The sequence below is a fragment of the Delphinus delphis genome, chromosome 7 (genome assembly GCF_949987515.2).
Source record: "Delphinus delphis chromosome 7, mDelDel1.2, whole genome shotgun sequence".
NCBI classification, from domain to species: Eukaryota; Metazoa; Chordata; class Mammalia; order Artiodactyla; family Delphinidae; genus Delphinus; species Delphinus delphis.
The window spans coordinates 20094092-20114182 of record NC_082689.1 but is presented as its reverse complement, the minus strand read 5'-3'; the positions used below and the strand labels follow the sequence as shown (position 1 = coordinate 20114182).

General features: G+C 40.5%; 1 long non-coding RNA gene across 1 annotated transcript in view; it reads right to left on the bottom strand.

Annotated features, from left to right (window-relative positions):
* Window positions 1-20091, bottom strand: part of LOC132428014 (uncharacterized) — a 74884-nt gene that overhangs the window by 48235 nt on the left and 6558 nt on the right. The gene's annotated exons all lie outside the window — the stretch shown is intronic.

Below are 20091 nucleotides of genomic sequence, written 5' to 3'. Positions count from 1 at the left end.
CTCTATCAAGTGCTCAATAAATATATGTGGAATGAATGAATCTTCAATAAAAACCTTGTTAATAGCTCTAGTTTTGCATCTTTCAGTCATTTACACAACCAACATTTATTCATCACCTTCCGTGTACTAGGTACTGTGTTAGACATGGGAGAATTTATAGATAAATTTGACATGAGCTCAGAGATCAAATTCTGGCAGGGTAGGAAGGTATTTTCCCAAGCGGCAGTAGCACACTAAAAAGTGATCAAGATAAGACACAGTAGACACTAAATACGGGGAGATGTTATAAAGGGAGTTAACAAAACGCCTTCATGCGAAAGGACTCACTTAAACTTGTCTTACTCTGTTAGATTTGAAGTTCGATATCCCCTCCTCAGTTACAAGAACTCAGACTGGTTATTCAAACTAATATTCTTAGACATAAATTTCCAGTCGGATCTGGAGGGAAAACTTTTCCCATGGAGGTCCTTATGGCTGGCTCGCTCTCCATTTCCTGGTGAGGTGTCAACTGGCACTGCTCCGGGCAACCCGCCCTACTGTAAACTTTTCCCTGGCAGCTCACCTTTTCCCTGGACTTGCAGCTGGGAATCTCATACCTGGCTACAGCCAAAAGATTTCAGGAAATGGTGTTTTGGAAACACACCTTTCAAATGAAAACAGATAAAGCAGCTGGCAGTGGAGCCAAGGAAAACTCTTCTCTTTCTGAGAAGCCTGGAAACCTACCTGCTCTAAGACACTACTACAGCCTTTAATAAATGCACTAGCACACACAGAGACACACATACACACAAACGCTCAGCAACTGGGCTGCAGAGCACTCCCTTGAAAACCTGAGAAATGGTATGGCTGTCATTGCTTTTTGGAGGGCGCCATGGCTGCTAGAGCCTGCAGCCCTTCCACAAGGCCTGGATCACACACTTCCTTCTGGAGAAATCTTTATGGCTTCCTCCTTCACACTGTAGACAATGTAAACCAAGTTGAGTGGAATTTTGGTAGGCATTTCTATGTTAGACACACCTTTTAGCAATCTCCAATTATAAGCCCTGAGGGCTTTGTTTCCAATTTAGTAAAAGGAAAAATAAAAGATGTGAGTTGGGACCATTTCATCTACTAGGGTGGCATTAGTAAGTTGACCCTCACTTGTGAAAGGCAGCCGAACCCTACCAAGAAAGGCCACTTAAATAATATTTCCTTGCATGACTGTAATACATTCCAATTTATAAAGTGCTTCTACATGGCTGAGCTCAAGTGAACCTCACAACAGACCTCTGGGTAAATTGGGCAAGATGATAATCATCACCCAGTGCAGATGAGAAAACTGTGACAAGAAGTCAATGAGTGACTTGCTCAAGTGCATGTGGGAAGGAAGCTGCTAACACACCTGTTGCCGGTTGTACCTAGGCTTCTGTCCATCACTGCATACATTCTGTTCCTGTAGGGGTTCAAGGTTAATCATAATTTGAACATCAGGCAATTCAACAAAATTACTGAAATACAGGCCTTCTGTAACCTGAATACAGGTGGGTGTCTTGGAATCCCACCTCCACAAGTCAAAGCTTCCCCAAAGCACAGAATTGAATGACATGGGTTGTTTTCTAAGTTTCTTTAGAGAAACAGCACAAGTGTTTTCCTTAGAAAATCCAGAAACACAGAGACCTTCCTCTGAAAACTCTTAACATATTGCCAGTGCCACTTGTGGCAACTAAAAAGAGTCTCTCTCTCTCTCTCTCTCTCTCTCTTTCTCCATCTCCCCCTCCATTTCCCTCCCTCTCCCTATCTCTGTCCCTCTTCCTCCCCTTCTCCCTCTCCTCCTTCTATCCCTCCCTCCCCTCCCCCTCTCCCTCCCCTCCCCCTCTTCCTCCCCTCCCCATCTCCCTCTCCCTCCCCTACTCCTCACCATGCCTTCTGCAGACACCTCACTACACTCTATCCACATTCTCTCACCATCTCCCCCCTTCACTTCTTGCTCCCTGTATCCGACTCTCTAGGAGGGCACAGACTGGAGGTGTGAGTTGAGTGGGAAGTACTGGGGTAGTTCTAGTATCCCTTGACAAGCAGTAATGATAGACACAACACAGGGCCACAATTCTGGGAGTGTGTCATTGGCGGGAACACACCAAGGCATGGACACAGTTCTCCAGCACATCACTAGGACCAGCCCTATCTAGGCCTGAAGTGAAGACTCACAAGACAGGGAAGAAATCTCCCAACATTTGCTGAGCTGATGAGACACGAGAGTATAGTCTCTGGCATTTCAAGAGACAAGATGCTGACATTATCCCCTTAATGGAAGATGAGCAGAGAGCCAAGGGAGGAGGGTGAGTATTTCCTGAAAGGTCAATATGGAGATATCCTTAGGGGAAGGTGGGCCTTACATAAGTAAGAAAGAGATTAACCCCCAAAAGTGTCCAAGTGTTGGGGGACACTGAAGCTGATTGGGAGAACCCCAGCGGTCCTGATCTGCCTCTGCAACCCGCCCAAGTGAAAGAAGCAGCGATCTTATTTCTTTAGGATTAGTCTGTGAATCCTGCATTGCCCATGCCCTCTACTTCCCATTCACAATGTCAGCTCTTTGAGGACAAATTCTAAGCATCTTTGTAACCTCAGCATCTAGCACAGTGCCTGAAGTCTTGGAAAATAATAAACAAATGAATAAATGAAAGACAAAACAAAGAAAGAATGTCCCTAGTCATTACCATTTATGGATGGGAAAGTTTCCTTTCTTCAAAATGTGATGGTCCCTGGTTCTTGTAATCAACTTTACGAAGCTATATCAGAATTGTCAGTATCTTACAATGAGTTTTTGTAACTTAATCCCTCTTCACTGTAGAATGGATTGGGGAGCCAAACTCAAGAGAATTATTTGGGTTTGTAGAGTGAGGCTGAACTGTGGGACTCTAGGAAATCAACGGGACTGGCTATAGCCTTGAAGATAGTGGATGTCCCTTCAGGAATATTATTATCAGGAATATGATTAGTTACTAGGATGGTGATTTGCCTATTTGTTATCAGATTCATTGCCAGGCCTTCTCTGTCCTGTTCTGCATCATAGGAGCTGACCCCTGCCAGCTACATTTTCCCAAACTCCTGTTCCAACGGGATTCTGATTAAGTTCAGCCCATGGGAGTATCTCAGCAGAACACCGGAGGAATGAAAAAGCCCAGGTACTCCCCTCACTCCATGTTGTAGGAGGCATTCTAGCAGCAACTTAGTCTCTTCTGGGGCTCCACAACCACTGGGAAGCTGCTCCCTCTGCAATTCTAATTCCTAAATTCTGGTAACACCTCCTCTTTTTCACACCAGCCTTAGAGACAGGAAATGGCTTCCTGCTCATCTAGCGCTTGGCTCACCCATTTACCCTTTTAGTTACATCAAACTTAAAATGTAGCTATTTACATATTAACATTTCCCATTTTCCTCCCTTGACTTACCTGGCGTAGATAGGTTCTGTTTTCTTGGCTGAACCTTGACCAATACAGCCACCATTTTATATGAGACTTTCTCAGCTCCTACTACTCAGCCTAAATCATGAGGAATTAAAAACTACGTATGTTATAGGTTCATGATGAAGGATCTTTGGGTTCAACCAACTTCCTAAACTAGATGATAACCTGGCTGGAGGAGCTTAGACAGTGATGTGCCAGGAAATGTGTAATAATGGGTTCTCTGAAAGAGAAATCCCAATTTACAGGATTCACCAATTTCCCTGGTTTAAATACTCCCACCGTGGTGGATTTAAGCTACTAATACAATGTCACTGAACATGGAATCGGAAAGAGATGCACGGTAAGGTTGAGCTGGTGCAGCCAAGGTAGAGCTGGTGCAGCCAGTATGCTGGAAGTCTAAGGATCAACAACCGTACGTCCCTGAGGCAGCTTAAGGGAAAGGGTATTTGGGCAAGTGTGAAATTCCTCTAAATCAAATAGAGAACTTTTGGGGGCTGCAGAGAATTCAGAGAAGCCCTGGAGGGGAGAGGAAGCAGCAGAGAGTCAAAAAGGGAATCAGGAAGAAATATCAAATGGGCATTTGGGGAGTGAAGTATTAAGAGTTGGGAGCTGTAGTTTCCTCCAAGGAAACTATGGAATCAACAGTAAAGGCTCTCTTTTTCATTAATGTGTTGGAGAGTTGGGATTATTTGGGATGGGAGAGTGAACTGAAGAGCTGATGGAGCTGACAAAGAAGGACTCAGCCACAGGGGGGTTACAACAGGTCACAGAGTAGCCTTGTAGAAGGGGGTCTCAGAATCAACCATTCTAACAGCATGATTTAAGAGATGAGGAAACCAAGCCTCAGAAAAGTCACAACCACCCGAGTGAATAGTGGTAGCACCCAGACTCAAGCTCAGGTTTCCTCACAAGACCATTCATTCAAATATCAAATATCATTCAACAAATATCACTTGGCAGTGGAAGTCTGTTGCAAGCACTGCAGACATGGTCCTTATCTTCAAGAACCTTCCTATCCAGTGGAAGACAGAAGGATTAAATAGCTTATCACAGTTTGTCACTATCTTTTCATGAAGGAAAAGTATAAGATGTTTTTGACAGACCTCCCATGAAGACCCAGTTTAGACAAAGGGATGTGGGGAGGTATCTTTGAGGAAGTCTGACACTGAGCTGAAATAGGAGTGGAGAACAGGGGTCTATCAGGTAACGATGAGGGAAAAGAGGGTTCCAGGTAGAGGGACATAACATGCAGTGACTCTGGCTCAGGGTATGAGTCCCCAGACAAATGCCACTTATATAGCATGTCTTCTCTTTCATCACCAGAGAGCCCTGAAATGTTTCAAAACCTAAAGCCCTGAGTTACAAGCAAGATGATAAAACTTTGTCATAATGTAGTGTGTTGAATTTAGGTGCAAATATACGAGTGACTTTCACCCATGTACTTTGGAATGAAAACTGGTGGGTGCCTTGAGCCTGGGCAGTACCACCCGGAATATTTAACCTCTCTCAATCACTGAACCCCACAAATCCCACACCAAAGTAGAGCCTCTGATTCTCTCTATGAGGAAAATTGAGATACACGAACACATTGTCCAGGCTATGTCTTTGTATTTTTACCTGCTAAAACCCACTGGTGATGTCCCTGTGTCTTTCCTGACTGCTTGGGGTAGATAGCACACCCCTGGGAGCCCACAACTTCCTTGGACAATGGACCACTCCCCACTCCATTGTGGGGGTGAGAACTGTCATGCCTGCCTCTCTCATGAGCTTAGACTCTCCCCCCAGCCACTTGCCTCCCAACTTCATCTTCTGAGGCTGGGGGAGACATTAAAGCTCATTTTTGCTTTTGTGTAGAGCGAGTCCATCATATGCTTCCTAGTCAGTAATTCCATTACATTATTTTCAAATATCAACTGGAACTAAGTTTATATTCAGAGTTTTTCATGACCCCTCCAGCCCTAAACTTTAGACAAAGCAAACACCACCACTGCATCTCAGATAGACTTGCTACCAAAATTTGGGTCGAATTTCCTTTTCCTTTTCTCTAAAAAGGATGCATACAGGCCAACCTTTGCATGGAATTGGCTGTAAGGAAAAACAAATAACCGACTTGTAAATGCTCTGGATTTCTTCCTGAAGCACCATCTGGAGAGCTTAGTTCTATAATCCCATGGATAAGACTGTGATGTCTTTTGTGAAAAATGCCTTTTTCCAGAAGGCCAGAATTCCAGTCCACTAATATTTCATGACTTTTGGCATGTTCCTTGAATTCTTTCAGACTCAGTTTCCCTCCTTTGCAAAATGGGGTAAATAATACAGTCCAGTCAACGGGTACCATAGGAACAATTCCTAAAACAATTTTGTGCATTGTATAAGGAAAGATGTCAGGGAATCCACAATTTTTTGTGAATTTTTTCAGATTAAATTACTTCAACTAGAGGCAGGGGATTTAAAAAATCCAAATGGGGAAATCAGTGAAGATGTGCACACAAATCACTGTCCTTCTTTTTGGCATATGGTGTCACTAAGCATTGTGACGTCAAAGATAGGCACTTTTCATCAGTAGTTTTTAAATGTGCTGAGTCTTATTTTCCTGAGGCTCCCAGATGCAAGAGGCTGAATAGATAGAAGCTGTGGGTGTCTCTGGAAAAGAGCTTATTTCATTTCCCATGCTCCCCAACCCTACCCAAGATCACTTGTCATTGAGATGAACCTTTGTGGAGAGGCACATAGGAGCAGAACTCTCTGGGAGTATGGGAGCTTTTTCAGGATGTCAGGAACTGGAGAATGTATATGACTTAAGAATGACACCCATCCGTGTTAGAGAAGAAGGCTGAGATTGCAAAACATGCCCTGGAAAGGAAGAGAGCAGATGTTATACCTTCACTACCTCGCTGTTTTGAAACCGGAAGGCATCAATCCAGTCCCTCCCCTCCCTGGATACCTTCTCTGGTTCAGTTAATCAAATGTTCCAGAAACTAGCCCTTCCCCCTTCCCAACCCATAGGACTTACTAGTTTTCATGTGAAAGGTATTGATTCAGAAACTCCCGATGGCTCCCTGCTAAAGCATTGATTTTTATTAAACATCCTGTCCCCTAATGCATTTGACAGATTCCAGAATTCTGTTCTCTTGCGTTCCTTTCCATTTTCTTCATTGTAAGGCCCTCCTCCCTCAAATAAACCCTAACTTGGGTTTAAGACCTTCCTGGAAGATGATTCTACAGCCTCCCCTTCTAGACCTTCCCAACCCTCCCTCTCATTCAAATGAGAGAAGCATTAAAGGCCCCCTTGTCCTTGTCCCCCAGCAGACCCTCATAAATCCACAGGGAAGTTTTTTTTTTTTTAATTAAAGCGTCCAAATAATTAATGATCAACTCCATTTGGGCCATTGAAAACCCAAATGTCACACGGTTGAAAAGACCCAACCAAATAATTCAGTGTACCCTATAAAGCTTTAAAAAAGCAGAGCCCAAGATGCCTGCATGACTGGTTTCTGTGCTGTCTGAAAAGCTTGGTTGGGTTTTGGGGCACTTGATTGGATTCCAGGAATAATGTGCCCTGAGCACAAAGGGCTCTTTTGATGTGTCTGTGCCATAGCTCCTCCCCTTCCCTCCTCACTTTACCTGGGATACACATTCTCCTTGTCTCCCAAGTTGGAAAAAATAACCCATGGAAGAGAGGAAAAAACAGCAGAGGGAAAATTGAGGGTGGGGGTCGGGGGTAAACTGCAGTTCTTAGTCTGAGTTTGGTTACTAAAGTCTGGTTATTCCAGAGGAATAGAAGAAATGGAGTTTATACAATGTCTGTGACTAGACACTGGAAAAATGCGATGAAAAGATGCCTCTTGCTTGAACTTGGTCCCTTGAGCTATGAGTAACAAGTGAGTCTCCCAGCAACGACCTGCTACTTTCAGAGTCAGAAGAACTACAGATTACCAACCCTGGAAATCAACATGGAATTACATGCCCAGTTCAGGCAGAGAATCTCATAGACAGTGAGTTCAGCTTGATTTTTCATAGGTACTAGAATATTCAAGAAAGATAGAGAGAAAGAAGGCAGAGTCCCCATTGCTAGAATGCTCTGAGAAAAGTGACAGAGCCAGCTAAAGGTCAGTACGAAGCACTGGCCCTGGGAGAAAAGGAGTGCTGTTCTAGCCCCAACCGTATAGGTGCCCAGATTGGCAGCAAAGGCCAGCAAGCTGGTGGTAGAAGAGGTCTAATAGAGGTCTTCCTGGGCTAACTTGAATAGGCTGTTTGACCCTTCTAGTCTTATTTTCTTTATCTGCAAAAAGATGAACTTCAACTACATAGCTCAGAGATTCTGTTTCAGAAACCTATTGCTGCCCCCCAAATTAATGTGGGCATAGCAATCTGCTACATAACAATCTGCTTATGTAGGAATTCTTTATTTCAATAATGTTTTTTATATATATATATATATATATATATATATATATATATATATGTTGTATACATATAGATTCATTCCATTTACTCCAATGATTTGATATTTTTGATGTTATTATAAGTGGTATGTTATTTTATTTTAAAATTATTTGTTGTTAGTATATAAAAATACAATTGATTTCTGTATATTGAATTTGAACACAGTAACTTCACCAAATCATCTATTAATTCTAACAATTTACCTATAGATTCTCAGTCAGCTCTCACCTGCTGAGATCACAGAGAAGATATTTGATATATTTGTTAAATTTCTTTGGGCTGCAAGTAGAAAAAGTGACTCTGGCCAACTTAAAGCAGGATTTGTTTACCTTAAAGCTACAGGTTAGTTCTGTGAGTCACAGGAAAAAATGAACTACCAAGACTCAGAAAAGGACAGGGCCCAGAGTAGCATTAGGGGACAAATCGACTGTTTCTTCAGGATATGCTCCATCAGGATAAACTCTGAACTTCCTTTGTGTGACTCCTCTTAAGATTCAAATTCCTCAGAATCAAATCTTGTTGCCACTATTGAGAACCAAACATTGACCATGTTGCCAGTAAACTGACAGGCCCACCAAGACTACGTGCAATTCTGGAGGAGTGGTACCCCAAAGGAAATTCACCTTGCTGTTATAAGAAAGGAGAATTGATACGGGAGAAGCAAGACAACACATGGCCACCGTGTACAGTATCTAATTGGATCGTTCTACCCCTCACCCATTTTATCAGACTATGCAGATTAGCACTTAAATTTTGATGATGACACTGGTGATGGAGAAGATTACCATCTCAGACAGCCCTGTCTTCCTATCTAGGCATCAAGAGCACTTGGAACTGTCAGTGACCCATGTTATTCATTTATACGTGAAAGTAGATCTTTTGCCTTCCCTGGGTTTCAATCAACCTCCTCTCTTGTAATATGTCTTGTGCCACCATTGAAGTAGAATTGATTAATAACCTAATGTATGTATGTTCCTCCTGCTTTCTTGCCTCTATCTTCTGTCTCTTTCTAAGGGAGGTGGAGTGTTTATTTTGCTGCGGTTACTTTGCAATAAGAGACCTAGTATTTATGCTGATACAATCAGTATGTACACTGAAGTCTACCTGCTTGTTGAACTGCTGGCTCTCGGCTTGAGCACACTTAGTGTATAAAAGATGTTTGTGGGACTCCTAGGTGTTTTTAATCCATGAGAAGATGGATCGAGGTCATCATAATCAATTTTCTTAAGGAGAGAAGTAGAGTGAAAATGAAGTGAGGTTAAAAGGCTCATCTTTGCCATCACTCATTTCCACCTTTATTTATTTCACTCTTTGGTTTTAATTAACATACTGACAAACGGAGCTACAGACATTTTCATCCCCACACCAACTACTGCCCTGATTTCAGTTCCAAGTTATAAAACCTAATCTGAACCTTAGACGGGAAGCTACAAGCTATAACTTTAAATTTCGGTTTGCAGAGTTCCCTAGGATGGAGGGACTGAGTCGGGAGAGGTCCTGGGAATCAGAAAACAAACTACCTTCCCCCCCTAAAAGGACCTGAGGACATTGAAACAAAACTCATAAAATACCATTTTCACAACATCTCCACTGAGAAGAATTGCAAGAGTACATCTCGTCCATCCCCCTCCCAGCAACTGCTCCTAACTAATCCCAGACTAAAGGAGGTGTCTCTTGTTCTTCAAAATCACTTGAAGGACATTTCACAATTCCCCTTGGTCACCTGTTTCAAAATATAAGAACTGCATGCCAGGAAAATCTTCCTCATATTCAAACACTTGTTCTTTCTTCAACTCAGACCATTTGGATAATTAAAGTATAAAATTTCAGAACTGGAAGTTACTTTAAATACCACTTAGTCTAGAGGTTACAACTGGTGACCCAGGGATTGAGACATATTTTACTAGGGTCACAGAAAGTTTAATTTTTGAATTTTTGTATTAGTTGCCAATGCTTAGATATTTCCTTTTTAAAAATCCATATAGTTGCATCTCTAGAAAAAGATCAGAAGATCTGGAAACACTGTGGCCCTCATTCCTATGGCAACAATCACAACTGGGCACTCCTCTTTACACTGGGGTAATAGGGAGAAAATAAACTCTAGTACATCAAAAAGCCAACCAGGCCTGCTTGTCTCATTTTCCCTAAATGACTAGCCCCTATAGGCATTTAAGTCTGTGATCCCTGCTTTTTTGCTGACAAGAAAACTGAGAGTCGGAAACAGGTTAACTGAGGTCATCAGCTATAGGTGTGGCAAGAACTAGAACCCAGGACTCGTGCCTCTTGGTCCAATTCTCCTCTCCTGTAGGGCACTGCTTTCAGGATGTAGCCATGCTGACCTGGGGCAGCTAAAGAAAAAAATGATAGGAAATGAGGAGTTGGCATAATAAAAGACAAAAAAATACCATTTTCATATTTCCTGTCACTTTTTACAGTCCTTGGGTCAGCTCAGCAGTATGCTGATAGAGATGTGCCCTATGAATCACTAAGGAAGATAACCAGCTGACACCCAGTGAATAGCAAAGGAAGGGTCCAATGGGAAGGCTTAGAAAACCAGGCTCATTTTTATGTTGAGGAGTGGGGTGTGTGTGTGTGTGTGTGTGTGTGTGTGTGTGTGTATGTTTGAGGGGTGGTTCTTAGTGCTTTTAATCCAGGAAAAAAAAAGAAAAGCAAGGTGGTACGCCCATTTCCAACTCAAGTATGGTCTGGAGAAGACAAAGACAGGACTTACAGAGAATATGAAGATGGGGGTGTTGTCTATCAAGAAAATAAAAAACAAAGATTCCAATCTAAGTGTATGTTTACAAGAGGCTGTTCAACTTAGAGGTCAATTCAGCAAAAGTAAAGGTTGAATAGTATATTGCTTAAGAGATTTCCCAAACTAGTCTTTTCATACTAAGTATATAGAACCTAAAATGGTCTTTTGAGCCTCTGAAGAGGGAGTGACCCCTGGGCAGAGTAAGAATTTTGTGTTAACCCTCTCTTGCAACATGAAAGAAAAAACTAGGTTAAATATTAAGCAACATGTAGAGCCCCAAAGTACCTGATCATTGCAGTCAGTTCAGCCTCTGAATAGGTTAGCTATCATGTGGCCAAAACAGCTGAAGGATTAAGTGCATCATCACAGCCACCAAGTATCAACCAATCCTTTGAAATGCTTTCTGGCTGTGAATGTGGCTCAACATAGAGAAACATGGCCAAAACAGGCTTTCAGATTTCCTTCTTGTAGCTCTTCAATCATAACCAAGAAGAGATGGAGAAGTAGCCCTTCTTCCCAAGAGCAAAGACATGACTTGAGCTTGAGATATTTGAGTTTAGTTGAGGTTTGAGGGTGTTTAAATCCCTCCTTTTCCACTGAGACACAATTGGCATTCATGTGGAGAATAGCTTTTGCTAGTTGGGAAAAGACTTAGCCAAGAGTTCTTTCTCAAGGTCAACTGATTAATAAGCTTAGTGGTCTTTGTGGGTTACAAAACAAACGGATTAATATCCATTCCCTCCCAGAGCTCACCAACTAGAGACACTGTATTTACCAGTTGACCAGGTCCTCTCCTTCCCTTAACTTCTTCCTTAAGAAAATCGGAAATAAATTAAAAGAGCATCCTGGAAGGCCAATTCAGTGCCTGGTGGTCTTAACAAAATCATACACAGTTGATTTGTCCTCCCTTTTGGTATCAATTTCATGCCAGAAATGCTTCTTTTTTTTTGCAGTACGCGGGCCTCTCACTGTTGCGGAGCACAGGCTCCAGATGCCCAGGCTCAGCGGCCATGGCTCATGGGCCCAGCCGCTCCGCGGCATGTGGGATCTTCCCGGACTGGGGCACAAACCTGTATCCCCTGCATCGGCAGGTGGACTCTCAACCACTGCGCCACCAGGGAAGCCCCAGAAATGCTTCTTGAATGGAGAATTTCTTTCCTGTGATGATGGTGAAGTTTTTTCTAATGAAACAAGAGGAATACTATATTAAGAAACACAGTATAAAATCAGTGGATAAAAGGTGCTGAGATAATTGGCTATTAATATACAAAAAACTTTCAATTGAATCCATACATCTCACCTTAAACAAAATTGTATTTAATGTTGATTAAATACAAAGATATGAAAAAGAAAAGTTGAAACCTTTTAGAAAAAAGTATAGCACATTTAAAACCTGTAATAGGAAAGAATTTTTTGAATCCATAATATACACACGAAAAAACATTTTAAGCAACTACTTTAAAGAGACTTGATAAATTCACCTATATTAAAACAAATACAAAACATATATTAAAAAGATACACAATAGACTGGCAGAAGATATTTGCAAACATATAACAGAAGATTAGCATCCAGGGTGTATAAAGAACTCCAAAAATTACTAGGCAAAAGAAAAATGACCATCAAAATGTCTAACATCCATGTAGAGTCCCAGACGGAAAGGAGACAGAGAGTAGGGCAAAATAAATATTCGAAGAAATAGTCGTCAAAAACTTCCCAAATTTGGTGAAAGACAAAGCAGCTCAGCAAACCCCAATCATAAATTTGATAAACTCAAATAAATCCCTGACTATACACATTGCAATCAAACTGCTGAAAGCTATGAATAAAGAACAAATCTTGAAAGCAGTTAGAAAAAAATGACACATCACATACCAGAGAACAATGATTCAAATGACAATGGATTTCTCATCAAGAACCACGGAGGTTGAGACCACAGTGGAATAACATTCTTTAAAGTGCTGAAAGAAAAAAAAAAGCTACCAACCCAGAATTTTATATCCAGCAAAATATTCTTCAGAAGTAAAGGTAAAATAAAGACATTTCAAATAAAGAAAATCTAAAAGAATCACTGCTAACAGTCCTGCACAACAAAAAATGCTGAAGGAAGTTCCTCAGGCTGCAAGAACATGGTACTAGAGTAAAACTGCATCTTCAGGAAAGGATGGAGTATCAGAATGGTAAATGTAAATATCTGGTATATAACTCGTGGTTCAACCTGAGACGTATATAGATAGAGAGATAGAATAGAGACAGAGATAGAGATGAGATGGAGATGGAGATAGACAGGGAGAGAGAGAATAAAAGAAAGAGAGAGAGAAGAGGGAGAGAAAGGGTTATTACAAAGAATTGGCTTATACAATTACGGGGTCTGGTGAGGGCAGGTGATCAAGAAGGGAAGATAATGAGTAAGTTAGAACCTCACAGGTTTGGAGTCTCTGAGCTCAGGGAAAGCCTAAGCCCTGTTTTAAAGGTCTAACCTAGGATTATATTCCTTTTGATTAAAGTCAACTGGTAATAATTGAGGACTTTAGTTACATCTACAAAATCTCTTCACAGCAGCACCTAGATCAGTGTTTGACTGAATAGCTGGAACTGTAGATCAACCCACCCAAGTTGACACACCAAAAAGCCACTACATCTGGATAAATAGGAAACATTACTTTCTTTCCTCTTAAGCTCTTTAAAATACATATAGTTGCTTAAACTAAAAATTTTTATATTGGTGGAATTTTCAATGTTTGTAAACATATGACAACTGTAATATAAAGGATGGTGGGTATCTATGTTTTAAATGAGTGGTAATACTCTTAGTAGACTGTGGATTTATATAATTTACAAATATATTAAACAACCACTAAAATAATACAATAATGTATAGTTTTATGCCAACATATAAATTAAAATAGAATACTAAAAATACTCAATCTTAAACAAGGCAGGAATTTGCGACAACACGGATGGACCCAGAGGGCATTCTGCTAAGTGAAATAAGTCAGACAGAGGAAGACAAATACTGTATGGTCTCACTCATATCTGAAAGTTTTAAAAAAACAAAGCAAGCTCATAGTACAGAGAACAGATTGGTGGCTGCCAAAGGTGGGGGGTGGGGGATGGGCAAAATGGGTAAAGGAAGTCAAAAAGTACAAACTTCCAGTTATAAAATAAATATGTCATGGAGATGTTAAATAAATAAATAAAAACAAGGCAGGACATGATAACAGAGCAGCAAAAAACAAACAGTAATATAAAGAAATAGTAGACCTAAATTCCACCCGATCACTAATTACATTAAATGTTAGTGGTCTAAGCGTTAAAAGGGAGAGATTGCCAGAATAGATCTTAAAAAAGCAAGACTCAGGTGTACTGCCTCCAAGAGATGCACTTTAAATATAAAGATACATGTAGTTTGAAAGTAAATGGTTGGAAAAGTTATACCCTGCAAACAGTAAGCATAAGACTGGAGTGACTATATTAGTATCAAATTTTAAAAATAGACTTCAGGACAAAGAGTATAACCAAAGATAATTTTTAGAAGGGACAACTCACCAGGAAGACAATAATTATAAATGTGTTTGCCCCTAATAGGAGAAGCACGTGAATCAATCCTTGACAGAAATAGAGGGAAAAAAAGGACAATTTCACAATTATAGTAGGTTTTAACACCTCTCTGTCATCAATGATAGAACAACCAGAAGATCTAAACATTACTATTAACCCTTCTGATCTAACAGACATTGATAAAATTCTATCCAAATACACATTCTTTTTAAGCACACATAGTACATTCACCAAGATAGAACATATACCATACGATAAGACGTGTCAATAAGTTCAAAAGAACTGAAATCATGTAGAGTGTGTCCTATAATCACAAGAGAATTTATCAATAATGTATCTAGGAAAATCCAATTATTCAGAAATTAAATGACATACTCTAAATAATTTATGGGTCAAAGACAAAACCACAAAGGAAATTAGAAAATACTTTTGAACTGAATGATAAAGAAAATACAATATGAAAATTTGTAAGATTGCACTAAAGTAGTGCTTAAAGGGAAACACAGCTTTAGGACTCCCCTGGTACTGCAGTGGTTAAGAATCCGCCCGCCAATTCAGGGGACACGGGTTTGATCCCTCATCTGGAAAAATCCCACATGCAATGGAGCAACTAAGCTCATGTGCCACAACTCCTGAGCCTGCACTCTAGAGCCTGCGAGCCACAACTAAGCCTGCGCGGAACAAGTACTGAAGCCTGCGTGCCTAGAGCCCTGCTCCGCAACAAGGGAAGCCACCCCAATGAAAAAATTACACACAGCAACAAAGAGTAGCCCCTGTTCACCGCAACTAGAGAAAGCCCGCACGCAGCAACAAAGACCCAATACAGTCAAAAATTTTCTAAATTTTAAAATTAAAAAAAAGAAGGGAAACACAATTTTAAGCGCAAAAGAAGGTCCAAAAACAATCACCTAATCTACCTTAACAAGCTCTAAAAAGAAAAATGAAGCCCACAGTGAGTAGAAGGAATGAAATAAAGATGAGAACAGAAATCAATGAAATTGGAAACAGATAGTTTATAGATAAAATTAACAAAGTCAAAGCTGGTTCTTTGGGAAAAGAATTACAAACTCCTAGTTAAACTTATCCAAAAAACAGACAGAAAGGGAGAGAGAGAGAGAGAGAGAGAGAATACAATGTCGGGAATAAAACAAGGGTTATCACCACTAATCCTATGACATTAAAAGAATAATAAGTGAATTTTGGAACAACTTTGTATCATCATAGTTTACAACTTAGATGAAAGAAATAATTTCTTGAAAAATATAACTTATTAAAATTGGTACAGAAACAGAACTAATGAATTGCCAGGTTTGAAATAGATTTGATGAACCATCAAAACCACCCCAAAAGGAAAACAATCAACAAGTGGCAAAATACACTAACAGACAATTCACAAAAGAGAAAATCTGAACAATTCCTAATCCTATGATTAGGATGCTTGATCTTTAGGAAATATAAATTAAAATTACATGAGGAAACATTCCAAATTTATCAAAGAGGCAAAAATTAAAAGCCTAACAATAATAAATATTGGTGAGAATACATGAAAAAGAGAAATTCTTATAAACTTCTAGTGGATCTGCAAATTGGTACAAACACTTTAGAGGCAATTTGACAGCATCTAGTAAAGTTGACAAAGCAGATATCCAGTAACTCCACTGGTAGGTATTTGTTTAGAGAAACTCACGTGTGTTCACAGGAAATGTGTATAAGGATGTTCATGCAAGTTTCATTTGTAACAGAAAATGTTGGAAACAAGCTAAATGTCCATCAAGAGGAGCATGGATAAAAAACATGTTTTGATATATACATATATGGAAATCTAAACAGCTGTTAATAGGACAGTACAGGAGATATATGTTCAATACAAATAAATATCAAAAAGTTAAACAAAGAAACCAAGTTGCAGAAGGATACACAAATGATGCCATTTTTTTAACACTTAATATATGAAAACAATGCAACATAACTTTAAGGATACATGGAGAGTGGATATATAAAGGCGGAGATGGGAATGATAAATACCAAAACCAAATACCGTTGTCTCTACTGAGAAACGGGGGGATGGGATCAAGCATATTTGTAACGTTTTCTTTTCAGGTTGATTGGTGCACATAAGGGTATTCACTCTGGTATGCATTGCACCTTTTCGTAAGTCTGAAATATAATGTAATTTTAAAAATTATAAAGGAACCGGAGTCCCAAATATGGCTGCTTGGCAAAAGCTGGAGGCTTCAGCTGTAATGAGGGAACAGACGCCCTTGCTGAATGCCCTCAACTGTTTTGACTTCTGGAGGGGCCGGCCGTGATTACAGCTGCGATTAGGTGACTCACCATAATTATGTTTTGTTGAAATTGAATTTGTTGAAGCATGAATCATTCTGCCCGAGTCCAACCTAATTGCTCCGACACTGTGGATGGGAAGGATGGCGAAGGAGTTTTCCGTGGAGGTCACCACAGATGACTGTGCGCGCGTACGCGTGGGCATGCGTGTGCATGCCTGCACACACGCGTGCCGCGCTCGCCTTGCACAGAGCCAGCCGCGCTGCTTGGTTCTCTGTGATGATGGGAGGTTGGCAGGGAAGGTTTACAGGTTCAACTGTGGTTTATTCTGCCTCCCACCCCCTACTCATATTTGTGAGTAATTCACTACTTGGCTATTTGGCGTCCTGGGGGCGGGGGGGAGGGGAGGGTCTCTGGGCTTCAGACCGGCCCCCCTCTGGGTGTTGTCTGGCTCCTCAAAGCTGCTAACCGGCAGATTTTATCCATGTTCTCCCAGCTCAGACCCCCTACTGCTCAGCGGGTATCTGAAGGATGCCCTAGGAGATGTGTGCCAGCTGCAGAGCTGTAATTTAAATCCACAGGGCTTTCTGAGGAGGCAAACTGCAAACCCAGAGTGTGGCAGAACCCCTGGAGTTTCCCTCTCTGCGGCGCACTGGGGGATGGGGACTACTTGAGCTCTTACACACTGTGAGTCACCCACAGTCACTCCAGCAAAGAGCTTAGAGCCTTTTTCCTGACTCGGAACTGTGAAGACGTGAGCCCTCAAGTCATCCGGTCATTGTTCATCTCTGTTGTACCAATGGAACAAATGAAATGGGCTTTGCCTATAAGAGGTTGAGTGTAGGTTAGACACGAGTGAGAACTAACTGACCAGTGGTTTTTCTGATTGCAGATGAAAACTGCAAAAGGACAGCAATGAGAGCAAACACTTGTCCACCACTCACTAGGAACCAGGCACTGTCCTAACCACATTTTAACTCATTTACTCTTGACAGCTTCGTGGGGTGGATGTCTTTACCAGCAGCACTTTGCAGACTAGGAAACTGAGGCATGGGAAAGTTAAGTAACCTGCTCACATTCACTTAGCTAGTAAATGAAGGAGCCCAGACTCACTCAGACTGTCTAGTTCCAGGTTTCATGCTCTTAACCACTCCCCTGCGTGCCTTGAACATGGCAGACACTATGCTGGGAGCTTTAAAAAGTCATCTGACTTACTCCTCAAAACAATTCCCATTTGACACATTTGAGAGCACTAAAGCTGAAAGAGGCAAAGTAACTTGCAAAGATTATACAAATAGTAAGTCATACAATTAAGATCTGAACCTTTTGGTTCAAAATACCTGCCCGGTGCTGAAGCAGAAGAGAAATGCACAAGACAGGATAGGCACGAGCAACAGTCCATGGGCCCCAAAGCTGTAGTCCATCCAACTGCTCATTGGAAGCTTCTCCAGGCATGTTCCTGAGCTCCTTTCTCCTCCTCTGATTCAGACTTGGGTGTGATCATGGCAGTCTCTTTCCAATTACTACATCTCTTGCAACCATCTCTTCTATGCCATTATTAAACACAGTAATGAAAGTACTAGCATTTTAAACTAGCACTTTTTAAATCCATTGGCTTTTTTTTAATCTTTAATTTCTACTTACTAGAGTCAATTATTAAACAGTAAACACTCCAGGGAAAAGGTAACATTTTAAACCCATGTTGACAAACTTTTGAAACAATTGGTTGAGTGGTCACTGACAATGAGGAATTCTGGGTATAGACTCACAGTGGGCATTTGGAGAATCAAAGAGGCAGTAAGTTTAATTAATAGAGAAATGCAACTCAAAACTGTAATGAAGTATCACCTCACACCAGTTGGAATGACCATTGTCAGAAAATCTACTAATAATAAATGCTGGAGAGGGTGTGGAGAAAAGGGAATCCTCCTATACTGTTGGTAGGAATGTAAATTGATGCAGCCACTATGGGGACCAGCATGGAATTACTTTAAAAAAATGAAAATAGAGTTACCATATGATTCAGCAATCCCACTCCTGGGCATATATCAGAAAAAAACAAAAACTCTAATTTGAAAAGACACATGCACCCCAATGTTCATAGCAGCACTATTTACAATAGCCAAGACATGGAAACAACCTAAATGTCCATCCACAGATGAATGGATAAAGAAGATGTGGTATATATATATACAATGGAATATTACTCAGCCATAAAAAATAATGAAATAAGGCCATTTGCAGCAACATGGATGGACCTAGAGATTATCATACTAAGTGAAGTAAGTCAGATAAAGGCAAACATCTTATGGTATCACTTATATGTGGAATCTAAAAAAATGATACAAATGAACTTATTTACAAAACAGGAATAGACTCACAGATATAGAAAACAAACTTATGGTTACCAAAGGGGAAAGGAGGAGGAGGGATAAATTAGGAGTTTGGGATTAACAGATACACACTACTAGATATAAAGTAGAGAAACAACAAGGACCTACTGTATAGCACAAAGAACTATATTCAATATCTTGTAATAAACTATAAAGGAAAAGAATCTGAAAAAGAATATATTCTTTTATATATTCTGAATCACTTTGCTATACACCCAAAATATATAATTGTAATTTATATATTACAATTATATAATTGTAAATCAATTATACTTCATTTTTAAAAAAAGAAAAAAACTTTAAAAAATAAAATAAATTAAAGACAAAAAACAAAGAGCCAGCAAGGAATGGTGATAAGGTCAGAGACAGGACCCAATTTATGGCCCAGTTATTCCAGGAAGAAGTCTGTGCTCTTTTCCTTCCCATTCTCTTTTGTTGCCTCTGAAACTCCATAGATTCAAAGCTGGTGGATGAGCAGCAAATCCCAAGATCCTTGCAGACATGAATGTCAGAGTGTCCAGGGCTCAATATACCACCCAGTTCTTTCAGTTTAAAAACCAGGAGACTCACACCTCAATGGCTACATGATTGTCTATGGTTGCACAGCTGGACAGTATCAGAACCAGTAATAAAACTCAGAAGTATGGTCCTGAGAGAATCAACAGCCCTGAACAGCTAAAGGAAGGGACAGACGACCAGTCCTCTGACTTTCTCTGTCCTTTAAAAGATCATTCTTCTCTAGTAGCACCACAGAAATGTCCTTCCCATGAAATAGTGGGAGTGCTGCATGGTAGAGGAACATGAAATGAACACTTGGAACTCTACATTCCAAGTCCAGCTCCGATGACCTGTGTTATCTTGGGCAAGTCACATCCTTTCAAACCTCAGCTTCCTCAACTGTCAATTGAAAAAAATCATCACACCTTTCTCATTGACTTGTTTTGAGCATGAGATAAAATACCACTTTTGAAAGCACCTGGCATAGCCTCTGGTCCTAGCACATGTTCACCACGCTTTGCAGCCTCATGAATGCTTTGTCATTGCACTTTGATTGCAAGAGGAGAAATTAGGGTAACAGGTAACTATTCCTGTTACCTTTGCTTTTTTCCAACCTCTTAGTTTGGTATCATTCTCTGACCTAACAAATTCACTATCAAGTTTACCATCCGGAATGCAGGGATGTTTTAACAATCACTTTTCACCT